The sequence below is a fragment of the Cupressus sempervirens genome, chromosome 1 (genome assembly GCF_028749045.1).
Source record: "Cupressus sempervirens isolate cs-2001-9-10 chromosome 1, ASM2874904v1, whole genome shotgun sequence".
NCBI lineage: Eukaryota > Viridiplantae > Streptophyta > Pinopsida > Cupressales > Cupressaceae > Cupressus > Cupressus sempervirens.
In genome coordinates, this window is record NC_143118.1 from 524,987,971 (window position 1) to 524,993,970 (window position 6,000).

A 6,000-nucleotide genomic window follows, 5' to 3' on the forward strand; every position below is an offset into this window, starting at 1 on the left:
AATATTTTTTTAAATAAGATTTGGTTGTGATTCCACTATGTCATGTCTTTCTTTACATAAATCTAAAAATTTGAAGATATTTTAATGTTTGTAAAAGCTATACTAATTTGAATGTTTTTTGAAATTGAAAAATACAATTTTTTTAAAAATTTATTGGCCCATGATAAAAAAGACAATGAAAAAATTCAATTTTTTCCAACAAAAATACAAATATTTTTTAACAACTCTATTAATGAATGCATTAATTATAACTTTATCTTTTTCACTTTTGTGACAAGTGGATTAACATTAAGAAAAACTATTATTTTTATCTTCCACCTCACAAATGAATGTCTAATCAATATTAATCATCCTTATCTATTTTCTTTACCAAGTTCAAATATAGAGTTAAATGTTTTACATTTCTTATTTTAAATACGTTTATTATTTAAGACAGTTTATGAAGAAGAAGTCATATGAATTGAATTTATAGAGTTAAATATTTTTTAAGTTGTATAATTTAAATATTTTAATCAAATATAGAGTTAAATGCTTTATACTTCTTATTTTAAATATGTTTATTATTAGTTTTACATTGATGTTTATTTTTGTAATTTGTAAAATGTTATTTCTTTTAAGTTTACACTATTTTACTAGCTATCTTACCAAGATCAGATATAGAGTTAAATATATTTTATTTCTTATTTTATATATATTTCTTATTAGTTTTACATTGATGTTTATTTTTTACAGCTATAAAATGTTATTTTTTAAAAGTTTACACTATGTTTTACTAGGTACTATTGTACAATTTTGCTCAATTTTTTTTTTTTGTACCATTAATACTACCCCTCAAACTTACTAAATATTTTGGTACTTTGATTTAAGTAATCAACATTTTTTTTTAAAATTTAAGTACCTAAAAAGGTCTATCGTCAACAAGTTTTTGCTAAAAAATGTAACTAATTTAATTTCCTCTTCATGCAATACTACTTCAGTCAACCATAAAAACATGAAGGCAACAACTTTGGTGCATGCACCCCTTATTGTTAATGGCCAACACAAAATGAATAGAGGACATGAAATGCAAGAACCATATGCACTTGAAGCAACTTATAGTAAATTCATTAGTAGTGGTGTTAGATTTCACAACTAAATCCAAAGTTAGATGATTGAAAGTAGTTACTATGACTTCTTAGGAATTCTTATCATTGTAAAAATATAATTGGATGAGTGCAAGGTATGCATTAAGGATATATCACTTCATTAAGAATGTGTTGCAAACATGATCGTATCTCTCCATGATGGCTATGTTGTATATCATACTAAATATGTCCCAAAATTTTATTAATACATTACAAAAAATTTCTATCGAGTTCTAACTTGAATTTTTTGAAATGATAGAATAACTTGTGACACTGACAATTATTCCTCAAGGCCACATGGTTAGTAGGTTTATATTTTCAACATTGGTAGATTAAATTGAGTGGGTCATGTAAGCATATAATTTTGAATTATTTTTAGCATATTCTTCACTTATTAAACTAGTTCCAAGATTGATTTTACATTATGTTAGAGTTCGAGATTTGACAAAAAAATATGTCTAGTTGCATTTTCATCCTTCATCAAACTTCGAGTACAAAATGATTGGCATATATTAATACATGCTTGTGATGCAAAAAAAATGTGCATAGATGAGTGTTGTGAATAAATATAACCCTATTGGATGAATAATTAAATTTATGATGCACAAAGAGTGATGCAGGATCATCCTTAGGTTGTTGGCAATCTTGCATCACCCAAAAATATTTTCTTTTCATTTATATGTTTACTATTCATTAGGAAACTTTTCCTATTGTTTTAGGTTACAATCGATCTGTTTGATAATTTTAATATCTAGTCCTTGTGGCAAGGTCTAAGCATCATGGAGATCCTTTGTCTAGCTTTGCATCTTATTTTTCCAAATGAAGTTATCCTAAGTTTGGTCTAATCCTATAATGGCTTTTGTGTTCTAATGGTTAGGGAGGTGAGTTGGGGCTTGTGATGAAAGTTCATGACATGTAATGCTCAATGGCCCATTGTTATATGATTAATTTACCCTCTTACATTTTTGTATGACTTATTATATCTATTTGGGATTTTTCTTATGAATTTGGCTTTGATTTTACATTATGTTAGAGTTTGAGATTTGACCAAAAAAAATGTGTGGGTGCATTTTCATCCTTCATCAGAGTACAAGTACAAAATGATTGCCATATATTAATACATGCTCATGATGCAACAAAAACATGCATAGATGAGTTTTGTGAATAAATATAACCCTATTGGGTAAGTCATTTGTCTAGCAATCTCATGAGTGCTTTGGGAAAAGTGTTTTGTCCTTTTAACTATGCAAGTCATTAGAGTTGTTAGTCTTTACAATTAGCAGCAAGCATGAGTTTTTTTGTTGTTAATATTCATAACTCATCGAGTAGACGATTAGCAGTCAAAGCTTTGCCTTGTCGCTAGCTTGCAAACTCAAGATGGTTTAGGTCTATCATGATGCAAGCTAGTGAATGCTTGCCACCTATCTTGTGAGGCCTCATGGCCATTTTTTAAATGATGTCAAGAATGCTTTGGGAAAAGTGTTTTGACCTTTCAACTGTGCAAGTCATTAGAATTGTTAGTCTTTACAGTTAGCGGAAAGTCACGAGTTTGTTTGTTGTTAATATTCATAATTCAACATGTAGATGATTAGTGGTCAAAGCTTTGCCTTGTTGCTAGCTTGCAAGCTCAAGATGGTTCAAGTCTATCATAATGCAAGCTAGTGAATGCTTGCCACCTGTCTTGTGAGGCCTTATGGCCATTTTTAAAATGATGTCAAGAATGCCTAATTAAATCCAAGGTCATTGTTATATTTAATATTTCCTTCTCAAGCTTGTAGTTAGCGAACCTATTTTATGTTTGGGCACAAGATTACTGATCTAAAAAATATTGAGTCATTTGTTTAGTGATCTCACGAGTACTTGTAATGTTTTGATTCATGTGGTCACTGACTTGGAAAAGTGTTTTTTCCTTTCAACTGTGCAAGTCATATGGAATTTTTAACTTTATAATTTATATACATGAATTTTCTAGCTTTTAATTGGGTGAATGAATTAAAGCTTTATATGAGAGATTTGTGAGTTCATGAGATATGATTTTTTCTAAAATATTTGAACTAATTTCTCTTATCCCTAATTTTTAGCACATTTATTCTGACATTTATTATCTATTTATTCAAAGTGTTTTAAATTTATGTTTTAATTCTTTAATTATTATATATGGATTTGTAGGATAGAAAACTATATATTATAATAATATAATCAATAATTTGATATTTCTTACTTCTGTAGAACCATTATAAATATATTTTTAACTATAAAGAAATACATTAAGATAAAAAATATTAATAATTGAAGTGTTCAGTGTAATTATTTATTAGAATTTTTAGGTGAGTGTTATTCTATTCAATTTTTATTGATTAGTGACTAAAATTTTGTTCGAATGAATTAGAATACTTTATTTATTTTATTTTTTTAATTAAAAAAATTAATACCAAATACATATTTGTTAAATGCTTGAATTATTCCATTCATATATAATACTAATATCAAATTTATTATTAAATAGTTCTTTCTATTTTCTTTATTTAAATTTTAATATTATATTATAAAGTTTCAAACATAATTTATATTATGAAAGTAAATTGATACATTATTATTTTTCAAATTATTGTAGCAGTAGTACACAAAATATTATTGTTTCGATTATTATATCTAATATTATAATGACTATTAATTTTTAAACTAGAAGACAACTACTATTAGAAGCCCATGTCACAAAGGCAATTGAAAAATATTATATTGTGAAATAATAAAACTATCATTCCACTTATATCATATATAATATGATGTGTGAATCTCATGTGAGTTAATGTGTTGGTTACAGAAATAGTTGCTTCTTAATTTGAACCATTTGTTCAAACTATACAAAATGAATTATACATAAATCATGTTAAAATATATATAAAAAGAACATTGCAATTGAGAAGAAGACTACTTTCTCATCTAAAAATATACATTAAGTATGATTATTAAAAATTAAACATTAATATATTTCATACATATAATAAATATATAATAAAATTACAATTAATGCTATTAAATGCAAGTATTAAGCCACTACATGGCACTTGTTAATAATTCAGACTTGTTAAAGATTATTTAAATGAAAAGGTCCCAAAAACAATATTAATGTGTTACAAATATTTTCTATCAAGTTCTAACTTGAAAAATTTTAAATGCTAGAATAACTTGTGACACTAACAATTATTGCCCAAGGGCAGATGATTATTAGGTTTATATTTTCCACATTATTAAATATAATTGAGCAAATCATGTTAAAATTCACTTTGAATTGTTTTGAGTTCTTATTAGACTAGTTCCAAGATTGATTTTACATTATGTTGGTGATTGAGACTTCACAAAGAATATGGACATGGACTTTTCATCCTTCACTAGAGCAGAAGTACAAAATGATTGACATATATACACATCATGATGCAATAAGATCATGCATATATGAAGTTTATTTTAGTTGAGAGGGCAAGTGGACTACAAGTAGGTGCAAACTTGATTGCACTTGTGTGGTGGCTTGTTGTGTCATTCTATTGAAAATAATTGTGTATTGTGTATTGTCTTTGATGTTACACAAAATGTTATATCATTTCCATTCAGTGTATGTCAAGCTCACTCAGGCAATGAAGACAATTTCCTGTGCATGCCGAGTATTCTAGAGTTTGCCAAGTTCAAAAGACAATGTCTACTGAGTTCACTCGAGCATCAAAAGAAAGTTTGTAGAAGTTGAGTGTTAATCGAGCTCATTTAGTTATTGAAGGAAATGTTGGATGGAACTAGTGTTAACTGAGCTCACTTCGTTACCAAAGGAAATTTGTGAATATGCAGTGTTAACCAAGTTCACTGGGTTAACACAAGAAAATTTTTTTTGAGTTAGTGTCTACCAAGCAGGGTTGGCTAACGAAGGATTTTCTTGTTTTGGTATATTGAGTTTAATTGATTTGATTGTTGCTTCTAGCCGACTGAGGAGATGAATATTAAGTATTCTAAGTTGTATTCAAGCCGACTTGACAATATGTAAGATATATAAGGTCAAGCTGAGAATTGAAAGTGTGTAACATAACATAAGATTTGAAGATGCATAGAGGAAGTGAATTAGAAGGATAAAGCAGAATATCCTCTTTGAGTTGCAAAGATACATTTGATCAAGAAGGATCAAGTATACAATCCAAAATTGAGATCGTCATCTAATTGTTACTTTCAAATTATTGTAGCAGTGATCTAAATCTCTTAACAAAGTTGGCTTAATAGCTATTTGTAAATCCTCTAACAAGGTGGCATTTCTATTTGAAGTGTCTTAAAGACCTCTAACAAGGCCACTCCTAACAAGGTGATCAAATCCTCTAATAGGGTCACACCTAATAGTGTGTTTTGTAGCATTTAATAGGGTTTCCTCCTAACAGGGCTCACTTCAGAAGAGTGAAAATCAGTAACTAGTTCCAATTGGTGGTTTCCCCAAATTGGGTTTCCGCGTTAAATCTTGGTGTCACTTGTGTTCATGCTGTTTCTTTTATGTATTTTTGACTATGTTAAATAAGTATATTCACACATAATATATTAAGATTTTCATATTAATCAATTGGCGAGTTATTTCAGTGTTTACCGAGTTACAACATTTGCTAGCATAAACCAAGTGCCTGTGTGTTTATCGAGTTACAACAAAATATAGTTTAATCAAAGTTTTGAATTGTATTGGCATCTAAAGGATCTAGGATATATTTTAGTGGTAATTGATTCATCCCTCCCCTCTTAGTTACTCCTCTTATGTTTTCAACAATTGGTATCAGAGCTTTTGGTGCTTGAAGATGAGGTTTCAAGGACCTAAGCTAAGTCAGGATGTCTTACAGAATAGAGATTCCCAAGT